Source organism: Macrotis lagotis, chromosome 5 (assembly GCF_037893015.1).
Source record: "Macrotis lagotis isolate mMagLag1 chromosome 5, bilby.v1.9.chrom.fasta, whole genome shotgun sequence".
In the NCBI taxonomy this organism is placed as follows: domain Eukaryota; kingdom Metazoa; phylum Chordata; class Mammalia; order Peramelemorphia; family Peramelidae; genus Macrotis; species Macrotis lagotis.
The window spans coordinates 17,636,875-17,660,175 of record NC_133662.1 but is presented as its reverse complement, the minus strand read 5'-3'; the positions used below and the strand labels follow the sequence as shown (position 1 = coordinate 17,660,175).

The window sequence follows — 23,301 nt, the reverse complement described above, 5'->3', positions numbered from 1 at the left end:
GAACTTATCCATAGCATTCAAAACTTATCCATTTGCTATACCTTGACGGAGTACTGATGATTTCTTGGTGGTATTAGGCCAAAATTAGTACAAGCAACAGAGAATCGAATGGACATTAAATGTATTAAGTATAGGATAGCCCCTAAGATCTTTTCTGGGTCTGACTTTCTATTTTCTAAGATACTATTAAACCTTGGCAATCTTTGTCATGTATCCTAACATTCTATGAGATCCTTTTGAACTCCAGTATTCTATGCTCTATTACCTAATGGTTCTATGACCTCCTTCTGCCAATGTGAGATATGGGAATAGAAAGGAAGTTGCAAATGAAGGCAAGGAGCATTGATAGGGTGGCTGAGGAACCAGGTGAGTAGCTGGGTTGTATGGACAGTCAGACTGCAAATGGAGGAGGGAGTCAGGAGAGGAGTCAAACCAATTACATTGCTTGTAATTGGGTAACTTTCTCTGCTCTTTATCTGTCATCTTATTTGATATTCATTTATAGTTCTTCTCTAACTTACTACTAAACAAACTTAGAAAAATGTCTACAACTAATTCATCTCAGATTCATAAACTGAGAGACTACATAGACTACAATTTTCCAATGTCTCCTGCTTATTTCTTTTCCTCCCATATCACAGATGAAGAAATTAATACTAATGGATGTTAAATGATTTGTCTAAGGTGTTACAGTGATAGTACTAATCAATGGAAATATTAAGTTGAGAATAGGATGAAAGTGTGATTAGTGGGGTTGGGAGGGAAATTGTTGCTTTTGTTGTTTGACTCTTTGTGACCCCATTTGAGGTTTTTCTTGGCAAGAGATACTAGAATGTTTTTGTCATTTCCTTTTCCAGTTCATTTTACAGATGAAATTGAGGCAAATAGGATTAATGTCACACAATTGGTAAGTGTCTCTGAGGCTGGTTTTGAACTCAGGTCTTCCTGACTCCAGACCTGGCAACCTATCCAATTATAAGAGTACTCATCATCACTTTAGGTCTTGTGGGAGACAAAGAATTAAAAGACATAGTCTTGGCCTTCCAAGTGGTCATGATCTAGGTAAGATCTTAGGTTAGAAATGGAACCTTTAGATTTAGAATCATTTGAACAGAATCTTTAAAATTGTAATGAATAATTTAGGAGCATACAGAACAACAGTCCTTTTCATTCTCATTTTCTTTCTAGCACAGTAAATAGGCACTTAAATACTAATTGATTAAATGACAAGAAAAAATTAATGTTCAGCAAGATTAAATTTGACCTACTACTTGTTTGTCTTATACTTGGAATATCAGTCATTGTCTGAGCCTCAGTTTTCCTCACCTGTAAAATGGTAATACTGTTGCCCATAGTCTATCTAATTCAAGGTAACTGTCTCACACTGTCCTTGTGAGATCACAAAGATGAGGTGGCAGAGGATGTGAAACCCAGATCCACTGACTCCAAATGCAGTTATGTTTTTTTTTCCCAGCCTCAGACAGGTGGCATATAATCCACTTTCCTTTAAGCAGCATCTGATCAGTGTAGAATAAGAAGTATAGACTATTCTGATGTGGGAGTTGGGAAGAGAGAAGGCTGTGGTGGTCAGGGACAGATTCAGGGAAGAGTTAATAATTCAAGCCAAGCCTGGAAGAATGAGTGGGATTTGGAAATGGGTAAGAGAGCCAAGGGTGTGGTAGAAGCTGCCTTAACCTTTCTCTAAATTACTTTCCCCATTCTCGTCTCTGGCTTTTTTCCCTTACTCTTCAACTCTATCTGCATCCAAGAAGAACCATGCCAGAAAAGTGAGGGCCATTCAGTCTCAGTTTCCTGCTCTCTCAGCAATAGGAAATTGATGCTGACAAGAACAAGCAGGTTTCTCAGGTTCTCTGTCTGGTTGCTTCCTTCCTCTTTGTCCATCCTAATTGGTTCTTTAGGAACTAAAGTACTTGATAGTCCCTGGAATCTGTTTTGGGGCAAATGGCAAAGGGCATTCCATATCTCCAAGACCACTGGGCTCAGAACACACTCTAAGGAGATATATGTACCTCATTTAGAACTATGCCCAAAGGACTATAAAAACTGTGCAATATCCTTTGATCCAGCAATACCATTACTAAGTCTGTATCCCAAAGAGATCATAAAAAGGAAAAAATACCCACACAAAAATATAGTTCTTTTTGTAGTAGCAAAGAACTGGAAATTGGCATATGAATGTAGTGGAATGCTATTGTTCTGTAAGAAATCATGAGTAGGTGGATTTGAGAAATACCTGAAAAGGCATGTATTGATGCTGAGTGAAATGAGCAAAACCAGGAGAATGTTGTATATATTAACAGCAACATCATGTGATGATCAACTAAAATACTTAGCTCTTCTTAGCAGTACAATGTTGAAAGACAATTCTAAAAGACTTATGATGAAAAATGCCATTAACAGAGAAAAAGCTATGGAGTCTGAAAGAAGACCAAAGTATATTATTTTTGCTTTTTAAAATTTGTTTTTATATTTTTTCCTTATTGTGGTATTTCCCCCTTTTGTTCTGATTCTTCATTCATATCATGACTAATATGGAAATTGGTTTAACATGATTTTATATATATAATCTATATCAGACTGTTGTCAAGGGGAGGAGGAAGGGAAGGGAGGAAGAAAAACATGAAACTCAAAATATTACAAAAATGAATGTTGAAAAACTCTTCATATGTAATTGGTAAAAAAATTAAAAATAAAAACTAATATAAAGAATAAAAATAATAAAGCGAAATATATGTCTCCTTCCACTCTTATACAAGAGATCTAAGAAAAATGAAGAGGTAGAAACAAGCTAAGATACAAAAGGAAAAGAATAAAAAGTGAGGGAAGAAATAGGGAATAAACATTTATTAAATGCCTACTATGTATAAGCACTGTGCTGAGTATTACTTTACAAATACCTCATTTGGAGTAGAGAAATTTCAAGGAAAAAATAGGTCATAACAAAAGACACAAAGTAAGCAAAAGTATTAGATGTTGGAGGAATGGCTTGAACAAAAAGGAAGAGGGAGAGGAAATCTCTATGAAAACAAAATGAAGTTCAGCACTTACCCAGCAATGGAAATAGAGAAAACTGGGATCCTTTCTGCTCTCAAGAAACTCATGTTTTACTTTTCACTTCCCATCTCCTGATTTCTACTACTTCCTGCATTACAGATGAGAAAACTAATGCTAACTAAATTCAATTAACTAGTCCAAAGTGGCACAAACAGCAAAAAGTTCCATAGAAATATTAGATGAGAGTGAAAAAGAGGTGGGTCTGCTATGGGAGGAGGTTAGCATAAATTTATAGAACACTCAATTCTGCTGTTTTATGGGAGATAAAGAAAAGACATAATTGGTGCAAGGTGGTTTTCAAAGCTCAGGTATCTTTTGGATGCATCAGCAGGTAAAATGGCAATAGGAGTAGGGGAGAGGGTATCTGGATGGTGCTAAAAACAAGGCAGATGATGAGATCTGGTGGCTCTTAATCTTACCAGAAGGATTGTGGTTGGTGATCCCTGGCTAATCAAAGTGGTATGAATGGCAGTACCAATATCAGAGCAGAGAGAAAGAAGAGGGATGAAGAGCTTGGTACATGACTGTTGAGAAGAGGGGAGTGCTTGGAGGGTTTGAATGGTGCAGAGATCCCTGAATTCCTTACCTTGGTAGTAGGAATGTTAGGGGGAGGTGAGTATTCTAACAAGGGACTCATAAAAACACTGAGGATGACCTTTACAAGGAATGATTCATAGAATCACAGACCCCCAGAATCTTGGAGTTGGGAAGGGACCATGAAAGTTTTGTAAGAATTCAAAGTAGGTGTTCCTTCTACATGTCCTCTAGAAGTGCTCATCTTCTGTTTGAAGGTCTTCAAGGATGGATAATGCATTAAACAACCACCAAAGGCAGCCCATTTGACATTTGGAAGGTTCATTTTTAGGAAGTTTTTCCCCTAAGTTGACCTAAAATCTGGTTTGTTGTAACTTTCACCCATTGTCCTATTTTTTGCCTGCTTCTAATCTCAGCTATTGGGGAGGCTGAAGTGAGAGAATCTCTTAAATTCCTAAGCTCTGTGGTGCTGTAGGCTATAGACCCACATGTCTTAACTACATCTGGTATCAAAATGGTGAGCCCCTAGGAGCAGAGTGCTACTAGACTGACTAAAGTTGGACAGGACAATATTCACATCAGATGTGGAACAGGCCAGAGCTTTTATTTCTGGGGAAGGAGGGAAAGTGGGAGGAAGAGCAAGGAAAGAAAGGAAGAAAGAAGAAAGGAAGGGGGCGGCTAGGTGGCGCAGTGGATTTAAAGCACTAGCCCTGGAGTCAGGAGTACCTGAGTTCAAATCTGACCTCAGACACTTAATAATTACCTAGCTGTGTGGCCTTGGGCAAGCCACTTAACCCCATTGCCTCGCAAAAACCTAAAAAAAAAACAAGAAAGGAAGGAGGGAAGGTAGGAAAAAAGGAATGAAAGGAAGGTAGAGAGGGAGGAAGAAGAAAAGGGATGGGAGGAAAGGATTATTTTTTCACTCCTAATTTCAGATAACTGTTAAAATGTGTCCATCACCTGTCCTCTCTCCTCTCCAATTTATATCACCTTTTTGGGCCAGTTTCCAGCACTTAATTCTCTATTTCTCTTCTACCCATGTAGGCTATGAAAGCCTATTTTCTAGGGGTTATTTTGAAAGGGAAAAGAGGATATGCAAATTCAGAAATAATTCACTAGAGTAGGGTAATTAGAAGTCTGGAGAAAAGAAAACTACCTAAGTCTCATACTCAATGACATTTAAGTCCCCTAGTTATTCTATCTAGGGATAGTGTACAGGCCTAGATTGACCCCTGAGCTAAACTCCACAGGAGTCCCATACTATGGCTTCCAGTTCCTTTAGTGGCTCCACCTGAGACTGAATTTCCAAATTATCTACTTTGTTGAATATCTACTCTGTTTTAGGCCCTGTGCTTTGTCTCTAGGGGGAAAAGGCTTTACATAAAACAATTCCTACTTTCCAGGAGCTTGCATTCTATAGGAGGAAACTATGCCTGTAAATGAGTATATGAAAAATTAATACAACTAGAAAGGGATGACATCAGTTTGGGTTAGGGAAAATACTGTTTCCAAGGCAGCACTATGTATGTGCCAAGGGAAGAGAAGGACTCTATGAGAGAGTAGCATAAAGGCTCAAGATAATAGCTGACTGCTATTGTCACTTATGATGAAAAGGAAGATCAGTTTCAATGGACTGAAGAATGTGAAAGAATTAGATACAATGAAGCTGTAAAGAAAGTTGAGGATGAGATCATAAAAGGTTAAAAAAAACCCCAACAACAGAAGAGTGTTTTATCCTAGAAAAACTACTGAAGTTTATTGAAGAGGAAGGAAGGAAATAAGGATTCATTAAGCATCTACTCTGTGCCAGACATTGGCATTTATCTCATTTGATAGTAGAGTCTGAAGCAGAATCTATTATTCCTATGTTACAGATGAGGAAACTGAGGCAGATAGAGATTTAAGTGTGACAATCTAGGGATTTAAAAAAAATCATCTCAAGGTTATTCTCAAGTCAATGAGGAAAACATCTTGATTGAATATAAGCTCCTTGAGGGCAAAAACTGTTTTATTTTTGTCTTTATCTACTCAGTGCCTGGCTTAAAAATGCTATTTAGAGTGAAGGAAAAAAAGAAAAAAATTTACATGATAGCTTTATATTTAAAAGGAAGTGCAAGTTGTACTTAATAGATTTGTGGTTTCATGTGCAATCATCTTTTTTTCCCCTTCATTATACCATGTTATGGTATAATTACTAAAAATAGGATGATGAGGGGAGTCCATAATAATTAACCAAAGCTAATTCAATATTAGGGGTAGTTAGGTGGTGCAATGGATAAAAGTGCCAGATCTGGAAACAGAAAGTTTCCTTTTTCAGAGTTCTAATCTGGCCTCTGAAATTTACTACCTGTATGACCCTGGGCAAGTCATTTAATCCTGTTTGTCTAAGTTTTTTCATCTGTAAAGTAACCTGGAGAAAGAAATGAAAAACCACTGCAGTATCTCTGCCAAGAAAACCCTAAATGGGATCATGAAGAGTCTGAAACAAATGGAAAGCAGCAATGACAATCCTGTGATATGGGTACTAAAAATTTTGTTACTCCCATTTTACAGATGAGGAAACTGGCTCAGAGAGTTTAAATGACTTGCTCATGGACATGCAGTTATAGTCAGAGAAGGATTTGAACCCAGGATTTCTTCCAACAGAACACACTGCTATAATTAAATTTTCATTTTATCACAGGAAAACTTGTTGTACATGTCTTATTCCCAACTTCTCTTTATTTTATTATAACAGAGTGTCACACAGTGTCTGGAACTTAATTCTTAGCCCCTTCCTCTCCCCTTTTCTGATCATCATTTGCCTTTTATTAGTTCTGTAGTCCTTTCTTTCCTCTGCTCTTTTTTAATGATCACTGACTGGTTCAAGAATCAAATCTACTTCTTTTCTTACCTGAGAGTGGGTTTCATTTCAACCTGGTGACTTGAGATCACCAAGGGCAGCAAGGTACTTTCTTACTCTCTCTCCCTACTTATTTCAAGCTTCAGCTCCCTATTATCCAATTCTGTTCTATCCCTTCCAGTTCAGAGATTATTTTTCTTGAGAGGTAGAAATAAAATGAGAATTGAGCAGTTGTGGCTTCCTTCAGTGACCTGTTATCTCCCCCACCCTCAGAAGCAGCCCTGTCCTTTCTTTGATTTTACTCTTTTTTTCCAGCATGCTTGTCTTCCAGCTAGGTAGCACAGTTGAGAAGCATGGTTGGCCTGGAGATGGAAAGATTTGAGTTCAAATCCAGTCTCAGCTTTGAGAAAAATCCTCAATTTTAAAATGGGTACAATAACAGTACATACCTCAAAAGGTTCTTGCAAACTATTTATAAAGTACTTAAAGCACAGTATCTAGCACAAAGTAGATGCTTAATGCTCGTTTGTTCCCTCCACATTTTATTCTTGTTGCTTTTAGTTTTCCTCAGATTGGTTTAGCTCTCCCTGGGTTTTAGCACACCTTATGCTTTTCTTATAGGGTCATGTTTTTGCATTCATCTATCATTATTTATTCTTCTGTATTCCATGTGTCTTTTAAACATTTAAATTGCTTCATGAGTTAAGGAACTTTACCTTAAGACAACTCTCTTTTCTTTTCATTATTAGAATTGTTTCTTTAGAGTTCCTTTCTTGAGAAATTTTTATCCCTTTTGAGAACCTACTAATCTTTTTTTTTTCCTGAACCCTTTGAAATCTAGTCCCTCTAAGTCTGGAGGGCATATCAGGCTATATCTGACTTTCGCTTCCTTCCAAGGCTCTCATGATTTCTTTCCTAGCCACTAGCTGAGTAAATGTCACATCCAGAAGAGAATTTTCCAATCCCCTTGTTTGCATCTTTTGAAGAATGGAATTATTAAGAATTATTGGCAGTTGTCCTTGGGCAGAAAAGCAGATTCTTCTGAATTAGAATTCTCTCTTACTATACTTCCACGTCTCTGAGTCAGGTTTGTGATTTATTTCCTGAATTTCTTATCTCGTTCCTTGTTCTGTCCAGGTGGTATGAATTTTACTCTGATGACAATCTTATTGCTATTTATGTCTCCACTGATTTTCACACAAGTGCATTCCATGATGCTTCCCTTTGTTGGTTTCTGCATTTTTCATATATGTTCTTAGTTTAATATATTTTCTACTATCCCTGTTCTCATCATGCCTTGTTCTCTTTATCTCCCTTTTTTTTTGAATATGGAATCTCTCAGGACCATATTCTTGTGTCCAAGTGATACTGATGAAGTCAAGTTTGTCTTTCTGCACTAAGAGCTCTAGTTTACCTTATTATTATATACATTGTACCTTTGTTTAGATATCTGAGGTCATGGTTAGCTAAATGGTTCAGTGGATAGAGTGCTTGACCTGGAGTCAGGAAGACATCTTGAGTTCAAATATGGCCTTAGACATTTACTAGTCCTGTGACCCTGAGTAAGTCATTTTCACCATTTGCTTCATTTTCCTTATTTGAGTTGGAGAAGGAAATGTCAAACTATTCTCCTATCTTTGCCAAGGAAACTTCAAAATGGAATCATGAAGAGAGGGACTCAATTGAATCTGAGGTCACGGGTTATGTTAACTGATCTTTTTCTTGGATTTTTATCTTCTCTGAATTTCTGGGTATTTTTATGGCTATTTCTTTGAATTATTTAATAGCTACTCTGTGGTAATAAAGCTCAATGGACAGACATATGTTTTCTCTTCCATTTTCAGATTAAATTCCTTTTGATTAGATTTGTAAGACATTTAGTCAGACTGATACATTCTTACCAGTCCTTCTTAAATACATCCCATCTTAGTTTAGGGTTTTGTCAGTCCTATATTATAAAAACTATGTTCCATCCTTGAACACTATCATTTTAACTGTTCAAACTTTCAAATTTGTCTTTTTCTGAAACCTTTGGATGGTAGAATACACTACATCCCTAAGATTTTTGAGATTTTTGCAAAAGATTATAGTCTAATATAATTGGATAACAAATAAAATATTTTTTAAAAAGACTATAATCTTGAGTAGCATTTTCTAGATTCCTTCTGGTAATATTATGTGTAGTCATGAAATCGCTGAGTGTGGAATAGGCATCTGTTACAGAATCCTAGGAGTTTCTCTGTCATATTCCGGATATATGTCCTCGAAAGAGCAGTCATCTGTTCTTATCAGATCAACACATAAATATATTAGTACCTCTATCAGTAGGGGATGCCAGTTATTACTGTTTACCTTGTCTTCTCTTGACCCTAACTGAATGATCTTTAATATTGCTGTGAGAGCCACATCACTGACTGAAGTGGAAGCAGCTCTTTCTTCCTCATTGGTGTTGAGTTCCATCCTTTTCAGGAAGAGTCTCATATCTGCTGCTTCTCTGTATCATATTCTTACATTCTCTAACCTCCCAACACAAGTCAGATCTCCTGTGCCTTTTCAGATCCTTTTTTGTTTAATCTTCTCTTTATCTCTTCTTCTCTGTCTCTTCTTTTTCTCTTTTTTTCTGCCTCTCTGTCTCTCACTTGCTTTCTTTCTCTTTCCCCCTCCCTCCTCTTCTCTCTCTTCTGTCTCTCTGCCTCTCCCCTTTGTTTCTCTTGTTTGTCTCTGTCTGTCTGTTTTTCTCTCTCCTCTTCACATTTTCTTCAAAAGAATTCTTTATTCTCTTAAATAATCTAGAGAATGCAGAGGTATTTCCCAGTCCCTTTCTATACCTTCTCTCTTCTAGGAGAGAGACTAGTCTATACATTGAGCAAAGATAAGTCACCTGGTTTTGAAGACATTGACATATTTTATTCAGGTCACTGCAAATTTTGGCTGCCTTTTATAATTGCTGAAACATCCCTCATAATAACCGCACCTATATTTTACTTGCCTCATCTTACCAACTCCCTTCTCTTCTTTTACAGCTCTGCCTTCTTCCTCCTTTTCCACTACTCCTTCATGCTTGAATTTTTCCTCTGAATTTTTTTCTCTGAAAAATTAAGGAAGTTAGAATAGACGATCACTTCACTCTTTTTCAGCTGTCATTCTAGGATCCTGCCTCTATGGTTCTGCAGTACTAGATCCTACTCTTTCAGCTTGAAGAATCCTCTATCCCTTCCTTCAGTTTTTCCTCAAGCCTTCCCATAATTTCTTCACTAAATGAAATCTCTGAACTTCTTAGCAATTCCTAGACCATCCAAACTTCACAATTCCCTTTTCTTCAGCTCAAGCACTTATATCCTGCTCCTGCTTCTATTCTAGTCCAACCTTTCACTCATCTAAGAGAGAAGCAGAATATTTGCTTAATTTCCACATCTGCAAAATTAGGAAATTTGATCATTTAGAATTCAAGTACCACGCAGCTTGAAGTTCTGGGGTACACTGTGTGACCTTGGCAAAGTCACAACTTCTCTCATTGCTACAGTGTTTTCATTTGCAAATCTCTTTTGCAAATCACCTTAAATGTAAGTCATATGCAATTCATGGATGAAAATGCTTATTCTACCTAACCACCTGTGTTGACTAATATAACCCGTTTGTAATCACCAAGTGTTAAACTCTCATAAAGTGTTGCTATTTTCATCACTTCTATATATGATGCATTTAGTTATGCTCTTCTTAGACATAAAAGAAAGACAAAACAATGTGGAATCAAATACTATATTTTAAGGGCAGTAAAGAGAGAAGGCAAAGAGGACTGTTTTTTCTCTATCCATCTCGGGAACCTGGAACCTAGACATTCAATAGGAGGGTTGTGAACCCTTCTAGGCTTGGTCTTAGGAATGGTGAAACACAAGTATTGGGGCCAAACAGGCAATGGAATTATTTTTCCCTATAGGTGGAGAGTTGGTTAAAGCTGAGATCTCCTCCCAGAAGAAGCAATTGGGGATCCAGTCCAGGATGCTGTGTGAAAACTCAAAGGAGTTGCAGGCCCAGTTGGTGGCTGGACTAGAGTTGGTGGTAGCTCTTCCCTAGGTGCTGACTGGGGCAGGTGAGGCATTGGGGTGGTGGCTAGGAAAATGCCTAAAGTGGTGTGAAGGTGCAGCACAGATTTTGTTCTCAGGAAACATTCACAAAAACAGGGAGCAAAGATGGATGGTAGAAAAGAGCCAACTTCTTGTGATTCCCTACTTGGATTTAGTCTTTGTGGATTATCTAAGGGGGATGCCCAGTGCTGTGAGCTCCTGCTCCAAGTCTTCAAGTATCCATACCCTCCTATGAAATATGAAATGGGAGGAGGTGGCTAGGTGGTGCAGTGGATAAAGCACTGGCCCTGGAGTCAGGAGTACCTGGGTTCAAAACCAGTCTCAGATGCTTAATAATTACCTAGCTGTGTGGCCTTGGGCAAGTCACTTAACCACATTGCCTTGCAAAAAAAATCTAAAAAAAAGAAATATGAAATGGGGAGCAGGGAGGAAGAAAGGTAAGATCTGCATTGAGACAAAGGAGGAGAAGAGAGAAAAAAAATTGGACAGTGATAAGGACTAAATTTATGATTTTATTAGTCCCTTACACATGGAGATTTTCCCCAACATAAATATATGGTGGGTTTTGATATATCATAAGAATTTTTGGAGAGTTTTGCAGAAGCCAGATGACAAGCAAAGGCTAACAGACAACATAGGAAAAAGTTTAGAAATTCAGAAATCCATGAAGTATATGGTATAGTATTATAGAATATCAACCCAAATTTTATAATAAAATATTGTAAACACTTCATAAAAGAAAAGAAATTCAGACTTCTTCTCTGGTATTAAGGGGAGACAAAAAATTTTACATGAGTTTTCCAGATAATGGAGGTAAAGAAACACTCTCTACCAGCAGAAGCAGACAGGAGGAAAGGGAGTTAGAGAAAAAGCTGTCTATCCATACCTTGAGCTCTTCCAGGCTAGTGGAACTTTTTCCTCCAGTTGTAGCCCATCATCAAGAGGAAATAGTTTCCTATGGTGTTCCCCATTCATTTTGTCTTGAGAGAGAGAGCTGGGAGAGGAGTGCTAAAGGTTAGAGGACTGAAAGTGGAGAGTTGGGCTAAATGGGAGGGATCCTGACCTACTAAAATTCATCTCCCATTTCTGGACTTTATATTGGCTTCTCCATAGAATCCCTCATTCCCTTCAAAATTCATCTCAAGTACAACTTCTTACATCAGCAATTCTTTTAGTAATATCTTTTTTCATGGTTTTTAAATGCATAAAATAAGATGTATAGAATTACAAAGGAATATAATTGAAATAAAGATGCAATTTTTTCATCCAATTTTATGGGCCCCTTGACTTCTGGGCATCCAAGGGATTATTCATAGACCTTAGATTAAGATCGAACAACTATTAGTGTCCTCCCTCCATAGTTGTCTTGTTTTACAAAACTTGTCTTTATTATTTTTATTCTGTACCTACTGCACATACTTATATATTAAGTTCCATCACACTAGAGATTATTTCTTCATTTGTATTTTTATCCTTAGTGCCAGCACATATTAAGTGTTTAATAAATGCTTATTGATTGACTGGACTTTTCATTGGCCCAAAACTCTCCATCTTTCTAGCATTCTTCCCCTTCCCCTTAAATTTACAATCCCCCCCCCCCCAACTGGTTCTTGATGAGTTCCCTTTATTCTCCTATTCCATGAGACTAATCTACTCACCTAATGGATTAACTTTGTTCTTTTATGGCTCAGTGTTTCTATTTATTCTGTCCTGAATGCCTTTCTCATTTCCCTTTTTTTTTGTGAGAAGCTCTTTCAGGGACTAGTTTATCCTACCCCCAGGAAACTTTTCTGGATACCCCCAGTCAAAAAGGTTCTTCCTGCTCTCTGGAATTCAGATATAAGTGGAGAGTTGCTCAAAGTTTGAGCTCCCCTCCCAGATTGTGTGTCTTCCTTAGAGTTCATATTTATGATTTACAATATGATTGCCTCACAATAGCCCTGTGAGGGAGGCAGTACAAAGGTTGTTATCTGCAGAACAGATAATCAGGACCACTGAGGGTGAGGTGAAATGACTTGCTCAAGGTCACAAGATGAGTACAGGGGGTACTTAATTACAAATTCAACTCAATCCAACTTAACCCAACCAACAACTTTAGGTACAAGACCCTGGAGCTGGTTTGAGCATCTGGCCCTGGAATTAGGAGATCCTGAGTTTAAATCTGGCCTCAGACACTTACTAGACTCTGGGACCCTGGGAACTTAACCCCAATTGCCTCTTTATAAAAAGGAGAGAAAGAGAGAGAGAGAGAGAAGAAAGAGAAAGAAAAGACTGTTGCAAACAGAGAAGCATGAGGAAATTTTATGAACTGATATAGAGTGAAGTTAAGTGGAAACAGGAAAACAATACATAAGCTGAATGTTCTTAACCTGGCACCTGTGAACTTGTTTGTTAAAAAAAAATTAATAACTTGATTTCCATATAATTATTTCCCTTTGTGATCCTATATATTTTATGCATTAAATACAATAGTTCAATAAGAGGTTTGTAAGGGACTGTTGTGTGTGGGAGTACTGTAAACCTTTATCACCTGGTGTCCTCTAGTACCAGAGCTTTATTTTACTAAGTGCCATGGGAGTAGGAGTAGACCAGGGACTGGGGAGGATATTTAAGCACTTGTATTTGTTTTAATAAATGGAGATCATGGAGATCTTTGAGAACTTTAAGGAGAACCTGTCATCCTTGTCTCCTGCCCCTTCAACATTTGCCTGGGTAAGGATAAGCTAGATGGCAGGAACCCAACACAACCTGATCAGCTAGTCTAAAAGGAACCTAACAGGAGTTCATAGGTTTCACAAGACTGTTAAAAGGATATGACAAAAAAAAGGAACCCCAGATATAAATGGAGACTATAGCAACAAGGAAAATTAACCCGCTGTAATTAAATTGTAATTAAAGAAGAGTTGATAAAATTTATCTCCCTCTGTTCTTTGCAGAGGTAGAGGACTATGGGATGTGGAACATATCTATCTATCTATCTATCTATCTATCTATCTATCTAGATATAGATAGACAGATATAGATATAGATGATATAGATATAGATATAGACTGCTAGGAGGCAGTGGATAGAGTGTTGGATCTGAAGTCAGGAAGTTCCTCTTTCTGAGCTGAAATCTACCCTCAGATATTTACTAGTGGTGTGATCTTTCCAAATAACTTTATTTGTAAAATGGCCCGGAGAACAAAAATGACAAAATATTCTAGTATCTAATCCCAAGTGGTCACAAAAAATTGGACATGAGTGAAATTACTACAAAAGAAAAATAATATTTATATTATATATAAATATATTCTACCTATGTAGAAAATAAAAATAATTCTTACCTTCAAAGGAGTCTATACAAAGTTGGATACTACATGTGAATAGATAAATATACACATGACAATTTGAGGTAAAAGGATACAGCTAGCATCCAAAGGATCAGAAAAGGGTTCTGAGGGCAGCTAGATAGTACAGTGGATAGAGCATGGGCCCTGAAGTCAGGAGGAAGAGTACAAATTTGGCCTCAGACACTTAATAATTAGCTGTGTGACCTTGGGCAAATCACTTAGCCCTATTGCCTTGCAAAAACCAAAAAAAAAAAAAAGGTTTCTGAAGGGATGAAGTACTGGAATTTTATTTTCAACTAGACTGAAAAAAAAATTCCTGAGAGCAGCAGAGACCTCCAGATATTCTGCAGAGCTTAAAACTCATTATTGAACCCACAGCAGGTAAATATTAGGTAGCTGAAAGAATGAATAAATGAAGACCTTGTCAGCCCCATCAATACATCTTTGGGAGTGAAATGGGATGGAAATGATCAAGAAGAGAAGGAAGCAAGAGGAATGAAAAGAGAGGAAGGAGGACAGGTATCATGGAAAAAGTAATGCATCTAGAGTCAGAAAATCCAGATTCAAACTTTTCCTTGGCTTCTTACTACCTGTAGGATCTTGAGAAAGTCACCTAATATCTCTGAACTCCAATTTCTTCATTTGTAGAATGAGAATGCGTTGGAAATGGTATCTTCAAGACTTCATCCAATTCAAAATCTGATAGACAGAAACAGAGACAGAGACATACAGAAACAATTGAAAGAGAGATAGAGAGAGAGAGACAGAGACAGAGAGACAGATAAAGAGAGAGACACACAAAGAGTTGGGGCATCATGAGAAAGAACTATCTCAAATAGCTCCCTTAATATCCATTAAAAGTATAGAAATAAAGTTGTTTTATTACTAATTGTATCATAGAATTTGGAGCTAGGAGGAACTTTAGAGACCATCTAGTTCAATCTTTTTGTCAGATGATGAAAATGAACTCAGAAAGAGGAAGACACTTGACCAGGGTCACATAGGTAGTAAATCAGTTACAAGTGTCAAGATACATTCTCAAAACAAGTATAAACTTTGAATGTAAAAGTTCTATGACTTTAGTGTTTATTTTTTCCCTTCTTTATATCTCTAGCACTTCCCCTTGCACGTAGTAGATATTTAATAATGGTTCATTGAATAGAATTTCTCTAGGTTATTTGCTGTCTCTAATGCCACTCCATTTATATAGACAATAAAGAACATAGATTTGGAGTTGGAGGCAACTTCCTCATTTACAGAAAAGAAGTGGAAGCCCGGAGAGGGGTAAAAATAACTTCCCCCAACACTGGTAGATAACTGCATTTTGTATTTCTTGTGAACACATTAAATCTAGGAGTAGGACTTGAAAGCCTTGAAAACCTCATTACTCTGTTTCACTGCAATATGTGCGTGCACTTGTGCACACATGTAAAGTGTGTGTGTGTGTGGGGGGGTTCTCCTGTGTGCATCATTTGTTCTGATGGCACTTTCTTTGTGTAATTTTCAAATCTTGAGAATATAGGAAGGGAATAACCATGGCTTCCTCTGAATTCTTTGTCCCATCTCATAATGAGAACTATTCTGAAGAGTTCATCAGCACCTCTTGTCTTCTTGGGGATGCCCTGACCTCCTCTTAGCACCTATTTCTAACAATCATGGTACAGTGGAAAAAGCACTTGGATTTGGGAGCCAGAGGACCTGGATTTAAATCCAATTTTTCTACTTACTAGCCATAAAATCTTGGGCAAGTCCCAAAACATCTCTGGTCCTTAGTTTTTTTTTTTAATTTGCAAAATGGGGGGGGGGGTTGGAATTAGGTATTCTCTAAGATTTATTCCCAAAAGACAATTCACAACCTACAATGTTGTCTTTGGAAATTACCAAATATATGCTTTTATATAATATATGCTTTTAAAAGGCTCCAAACTATACATAATAGAAATTCATAGCTTCATAATACAATCTTATTTTCTGATTTTTTTGTATATGTAAATGCATGTTTATGCTTAATATTCATAATAAAAAGAGAAATTAGAAAAAAGAAAAATGCCATAGACCCTAATATAATTTGAATTGGATTTTGAAAATAAAAACCATGGATTCAAGGAGAGAGGGGAGAAAGACATCTCAGATAGGAAAAAGACTCCATAATGTGACATACTATTTTATGTAATCAGGGCTGATATTGAAACATTATTGGCTACTAGACAGAGTAATCACTTAATGGAACCAAGACTTTAACCTAGGTCTTCTGAATCCTAATGGCCTTTCTACCATACCACACTTGGGTCAGGTGAATAATAAAATAGCAGATAGTCAGCAAGTTTACTTTTGGAAAATTAAAAAAAAATGAGAATAAAGTGCAATACAGGATGGGAGGAGGAGAAATGAGCCTATAAATCCTCTGATTCAAAGACACTGGATCCCCATCCCCAAACCCATCAAATGACAGGCATTTATTAAATGCCTAGTGTGCCAGACTTTGGAGATCCTCAATAAACTTATATTCTATTGAGAGAAATGTATATAAATATGAGAAGATATTAAAAAAATAGAATCTGAGCTCTAAAGTCAATCTTAGTTGGACCTTTAATCCAACCTTCTCACTTTACATATGAAACAATTTATATTTACATAGGACAGAGGTTAGGTAACATGCATAGGATCATAGAGCTGGCAAGTTTCTGAGACAAGATTTGACACAAGCTCTTCCTAACTCCAGATCCAAAGCTGTATCCACCAAGTCACATGTAGGGGAATGGGAGGAAAAGTCAGAAAACAGAAAAAGGTTACCATTCTCATGACCAGAAAAATCGTGATGTCTTCAACAGATTTAGGGAGGTTGGCAAGAGGGTTTATAGGAGAATCATATTTTCTTTTGGCTTTGTTTAGTTAGAGATGCCTTGTTTTTTTGTTTTTTGTTTTTTGTTTTTAGGTTTTTGCAAGGCAAACAGGGTTAAGTGGCTTGCCCAAGGCCACACAGCTAGGTAATTATTAAGTGTCTGAGACCGGATTTGAATCCAGGTACTCCTGACTCTAGGGCCGGTGCTTTATCCACTATGCCACCTAGTTGCCCCTAGAAATGCCTTGTTGGAAGTGTCCTGTTGACTTGTTCATATGGAAAGAAGCTTGGGATAGAGATTAGGGTGAGATATATGTGCATGTATGGAAATGTGTGTATTTGTACACGTTATGTACATAGAGGTAACTGACCATAGGATATGCTGATCATTTTAAGTATAAAGAGAGAGAAGTGTAAAGAGAGAAAAAGAGCCCATGTCAATGTACTGAGAAATAGAGGAATCTAGTGGGCAGGACATGGATGATGATCCAGCAAAGGAGACTGAGAAGGGTTAACTCAACAACCAGGAAGTACGCAAGATATCATCTAGAAGGGGAAGGTTTTCAATAGTGTCAAATATTTCAGAGAAGTCAAGAAGGATAAGAATGTTGATAAGGCCATTGGATTTGTTAATTTAGATATTATGGAGCAGTAGTTGGCACACTGGCCCTGGAGTCAGGAGGATCAACTTCTGACTTTATCCTCCTGACTTTATTTTTTCAAATGAAATCTATCATGTCCTTTTTAAAAAAAAGTTCATCTATTTTATTTTATTTTTTTTAACATTCATCCATATGGGAAGAAACTGAATGGGGATAGAAAGGAATATACCTTTTTCTCTGCAGTACATGGCACTTATACAAAAATTGATCATGCACTAGGGCATAAAAACCTAATGATCAACTGCAGAAAGGCAGAAATAGTGGGCACATCTTTCTCAGATCACAATGTAATAAAAATCATATGCAATATTGGACCAGGGAGATATAGACCCAGAACTAATTGGAAACTGAATAACCTCATTTTAAAGAGTGAGTGGATCAAACAACAACTTATAGAAAGAATTAATTATTTTATCCTAGATAATGACAATAATGAAACAACATATCAAAACCTATGGGATTCACTCAAAGTGGCTGTCAGGGGATATATTATATCTTTAAATGCTTACATGAATAAATTAGAGAAAGAGAAAATCAATGAACTAAATATGAAACCAAAAAAATTAGAGAAAGAACAAATTAAAACCCCCAATTAAATACCAAATTAGAAATTCTAAAAATTAAAGGAGAAATTAATAAAATTGAAAGCAAAAAAACTATTGAATTAATAAATAAAACCAAGAGTTGGTTTTATGAAAAAACCAATAAAATTGATAAACCTCTGGTCAATTTGATTAAAAAAAAAGAAGAAAACCAAATTGCTAGTATCATAAATGAAATAAGTGAACTCACCACCAATGAGAAGGAAATTAAAGTAATAATTCGAAATTATTTTGCCCAACTCTATGCCAATAAATTTGACAATCTAAGTGATGGATGAATATTTACAAAAATATAAGTTTCCCAGGTTAAATGAAGAGGAGATTAAATACCTAAACAACCCTATCTCAGAAAAAAGAAATTCAACAAGCCATCATTGAACTCCATAAGAAAAAAATCTTCAGGGCCTCATGGATTCACAAGTGAATTCTACCAAACATTTAAGGAACAGTTGGTTCCAATTCTCTATAAACTCTTTGGAAAAATGGGGGAAGACGGAACTCTACCTAACTCTTTCCATGACACCAATATGGTGCTGATACCTAAACCAGGAAGAATTAAAACAGAAAGAAAATTATAGACCTATCTCCCTGATGAATACAGATGCAAAAATCTTAAATAAAATCTTAGCAAAACTATTACAACAAGTTATCACTAGGATAAAACATTTTGACCAAGTAGGATTCGTACCAGGAATGTAGGGTTGGTTCAATATTAGTTAAACTGGGGGCAGCTAGGTGGCACAGTGGATAGAGCACTGGCCTTGGCGTCAGGAGTACCTGGGTTCAAATCTGACCTCAGACACTTAATAATTACCTAGCCGTGTGGCCTTGGGCAAGCCACTTAACCCCATTACGTTGCAAAATCTAATATATATATATATATATATATATATATATATATATATATATATAGATAGATAGATATACATATATATATGTTAAACTGTTAGGTTTGTTACTATCAGAAATTATATGATTATATCAATAGATGCTCAAAAGGCTTTTGACAAAATACAGCATCCATTCCTACTAAAAACACTAGAGAGTGTAGGAATAAATGGACTATTCCTTAGAATAATTAGCAGTATCTATCTGAAACCATCAATAAGCATTATATTCAATGAGGGGAGGCTAGAGGTATTCCCAATAAGATCAGGGATGAAACAAAGATGCCCATTATCACCACTACTATTCAATATTGTATTAGAAATGTTAGCTTCAGCAATTACGAGAACATTCATCCATAAGCATATGTATATTTTTAAGCTACAAAATTTCCTTCCACCCTCCCTTCCCATCCTTCCTACCCTCAGCAGCGAACAGTCAGGTTAACATTGTATATACATATTTTTGATAAACACAGATTACAGATTAGTCATATTTGGTATGAGGAATTAGGATTAAAGTAAAAAGTTATATAAGACATAATTTTTATTAAGTGCTCATCAGAGATTCTGAAGGGTTGTTTTTATTTTTGTTTTTGTTTTGCTTCCTCTGGAGGGATAACATTGTTCATTGCTCGTTTAACACAATTGTCCTAGCTCTTTGTACAGGTGAAGGGAAGCTGCTTCCATCAAGGTTGGTCATGTCATGATGTTGTTGTTAATGTGTACATTGTTTTCTTGGTTCTGGCTCCCTTGGCTCAGATTCAGATCCTGTAACTCATTCCATGCTTCTCTAGAATCTGACCATTTATGGTTTCTTCTAGAACAATAATATTCCATAGTATTCATGTACCATAACTTGTTTAGTCACTCCCCAATTGATGGGAATGACTTCTGACACTTACTACTTAGCTGTGTGACTTCGGGTAAGTCACTAAACCTCCCACTGCCCTGAAAATTTTTTTTAAAAAGATTAAGAATAACTTTGGAGAGAACAATTTCAATTTAGTGATGAAAGCATTGAGAAGTGAGTGAAAGAGAAAGTGGAGGTAATTAGTGTAGATGGCTTTTTTCTAAGTGTGAATGTGAAAGGGATGAGATATATAGGATAAAAATAAGAGAGTATGGCAACCTCAAATGAAAGGTTTTTTTTTTTTAAAGAATGGGAGAGATGACTTTGGCATGTTTGTAAGAAAGAACAATAGATATAGAAGGAATGAAGGTAAAGAGAAAGAATTATTAAGGAAAAGAGGTAATCTGCTAAGGAGAGGAGAAGCAATAGTTTCAAGGGTATAATTGGAGGAACTAGCCTTGAGAAGAGTTACCTCTTCTTTCAAGACTGGAATAATGGAGATAACAGAAAATGATAAGAAGGAATTTTGAGATAGAGAGATGTAATGCTCTGATGAAGATAAAGAGAGAAGGGTGAATTGGATAGTTTGAGAGGAGACAATCTGGAACATCCTCTGAATCTGATACTACACAGAACAATACAAGGATTGTCTAGTGACAGTGATCATTTGAGATTAAAGAACACATTCAAAACTCTTTAGAGGCATTGAAGCCTTTACCTTTTTCCTTAGCACTGGGAAGCAGAAGGACTGTGGGCTAACAAGAGAGCCTGCTCCAGATTAGTCCAAGACTCCTCAAAACACATGGGCAAAGTCAAAGTCGTGCTATCCATTCTCTTGCCTCAAATTAAGGCTCTCTACGCATCCCTCAGTTTAGCCAGGTAGCCGGAAGGAAGTTTTTCAGTGGGGAAGTGGTAAAGGTTCTCTCCTATCCCTAAAAATCCTTTATCCCCCCCCCCCAAAATCTCCAACATTTCAGGAATCATAATATAATTTTAAGACCTGAGTTCAGGTCAGGTTCTTTACTTTACTAGTTATGTGTACATGTGGAGGTCAGTTTGCTTCTCAGAGTCTCAGTTTCCTTCCCTATAAAGGGAAACAATAACAGTACCAACTTCATCAGATTGCTGAATGAAGCATTTCACATGTTTTATTTTAAAGTGAGCCATCATCAAACCTAGGGAAATGGTTTAAATCTCCAATGTCCCTTCCAGTCGAAAAATTATATGAGCCCTGCCACATCTTTGCCTGTAAACTTATCTTTCAGAAGTGTCTGGGTCTCACAGAAGTGCCTAGGCTTCCTTCTGTTTGACTTGAAACCAACTATTGGGTGGAGGAGGGCAGAGAATTGACTTCTCTTTTTACTCTGTTTTTCCCAGATCCCAGAGACTTGTCTGATATGTGAATCTACCTTCTGGCCCTCTGAAGTCTATCAGGAATGGTTATAACAAGGGTTGGATATAAGGATGAAGGAACAAACTTCATAGGCACTCCAGTGCTCCAGCTCAGTGAACTTAAGTCCTCTGCCTTTTCCATCACAAACCCTACTGGAAACGATTTGCCAAAATGAGCTCTGCACCTCCCCATTATTTTTTCTGGGGGAAGTCAATAAAACTGGAATAAAAGCATTGGAAGAGTTGGGCTGGTGTGTGGGTATGGGTCCAGTCAGAAAACCTCTACAGGTTCACACTAGGATCGAACCTGAGAGTTATTTTAGACTAATGTAGTCTGAAGACCATGAATATCTGAGTAATCCTCCAATAATTGCTACCTAAGTCTTGCAACCTCAGTTTTTCTCTTTGATAAAATGGGTAAGTGGTTTGCATTACGTACTTCCTTCACAAGGCTATCATAAGAACAGCACTTTGTAATTTTTAAAGCGCTTCAGTTACAGGAACTATTATCAGAGTAATTCCAGCACTGGTTATATAGGTAATTGCTGCCCAGCAGACCAGTCTGCTTGTCTCACTGCCATAGCTAACACTCTATTTTTCTCCTCCCCTTCGCTTCTAACTCTCCTTGGCCCCCTCCCGGGGACGCTTAACCCTGTTTACAGGAATGGGAATTTGCATGATGAAAATAACCCGGGCTCGGGCCGCTATTTTACTGCCTTTGGCACCGGGCTCGGAAAAAGCGGCTGCATAGTCAATTACTGGAATTTTTAAACACAAATAATATTTTATGGGATCAGCGGGCTGGCGCAGCTTCTCCGCCCACGAACAAGCCTCATTGTGCTTGCAGGCCCCGACGGCCGCCAGAGCTGGGCCCGGCCTGGGCAGGTGCAGCGGCGGGGCCTGAACAGGGCTCTGGGCACCTCCCACCCTTCACCCCCATCCCAGTCTAAGGGAGGGGCGAAGGTTCAGTGGAAAAGCCAGGAGACCCAGTAACGGCCTAAGACTGTCAAGTGGGTCCAGATGGGTCAAGTCGCTGGGCATGACTGGAGTTTAAAGACCAAGATTCTGCCTCTTTCCATTCCCCCTCCCCAACCCCCATCCCTTGGGCTCACCTGCAGTGACTGGGCCCCAGCTCAGCCTGGAAGCTGTTAACGGGTAGAGAGGGAACGCCCAGTCCGGCCTCTCCCTGACTCCCCCCTCCCCCGCTCCCCCTTTTCCCCCCCGCCCAGCCCTGGCGGGCTCCCCACCTCTCTGGCATTGGGGCCAGCCGCGCCGCGCCGCCTCCGGAAGGCCGGCTTCCCGGAACGGCCCGAGGGCGTCGGGGAATCCGCGCTGGGGCGCAAAGCCCAGGACTCTACCCAGCCCTCACCCATTCCCCCGCCCTCGTGCCCTCGGGGACAAGAACCCGAAGCTGTCCCCCCTGCCGGGGAGATTGCTTTAGAGGTGAAAGGGAGGCCAGATTGGCAGATAAACTGGGGAAGAGATTCCTACAGGGAGTCCAAAGCGTCCAGACAATGCTGGAGACTGGCCAAGGGAACCCCAGAAGCGACTTCCTTGGTTACTTAAGCGTCCTGTCCCCAGGTTGACAGGACGCTTGCGTTTTTGTCCCTTAGAATCACAGAATGGTAGGGCCTGAAGAGACCTCTGGAACATGAACATCAGAAAACTACGTACATTGTCGAGGCTGGAAGAGTCTTTAGAACATAGAATATTGGAACACAGAAACTAGAATCTTATTATATAGTCCACCGAATGTGGGGGAGCATTACAACACGCAAGACACAATTAAAGGACGCGAAGGGACTTTACAAGATAAACTCACTGGAAGACTCAGAACAAAGACTAACAGAGTTTGGAGAAGAGGCCTTAGAACTTGGGAGTCACCAATCTGGAAAATGAGGAGTGTGGGGACACTAGAACCCCTTCTCCTTCGAAGTTCTATGATTCCGTGAAAGGTCGGAAAGCGGAACATTGGAGCATAGAAATGAGAACGTCGGAGCGCATTTTGCCAACGAGGACCCGGAGAGGTACCGAGAGGGGAAGCCCAGGGTCATCCAGCGAATTACTAGCACATCCTGGAAGGATCCAGTCCAAGGATCTTTCCATCCCCGAGAGTCTAAGACTCCGTTTGTCATGCTGTCACCAACAACCCAGTTCCAGTGGCAAGATTCCCCTTGCCCCCCCCCCCCCCCCCCCCC

At 38.3% G+C, this 23,301-nt stretch overlaps 2 long non-coding RNA genes across 2 annotated transcripts; one reads left to right on the top strand and one right to left on the bottom strand.

Moving 5' to 3' along the window:
* On the top strand, positions 1 to 21,337 carry LOC141523599 (uncharacterized). The gene is made up of 2 exons (XR_012478527.1): positions 1 to 366; positions 21,089 to 21,337. It is a non-coding gene; the product is annotated as an uncharacterized LOC141523599 (long non-coding RNA).
* On the bottom strand, positions 2,750 to 15,623 carry LOC141523600 (uncharacterized). The gene is made up of 3 exons (XR_012478528.1): positions 12,195 to 15,623; positions 11,423 to 11,530; positions 2,750 to 9,539 (listed from the first exon to the last, which is right to left on the bottom strand). It is a non-coding gene; the product is annotated as an uncharacterized LOC141523600 (long non-coding RNA).
* Positions 21,338 to 23,301: the final 1,964 nt, after the last annotated feature.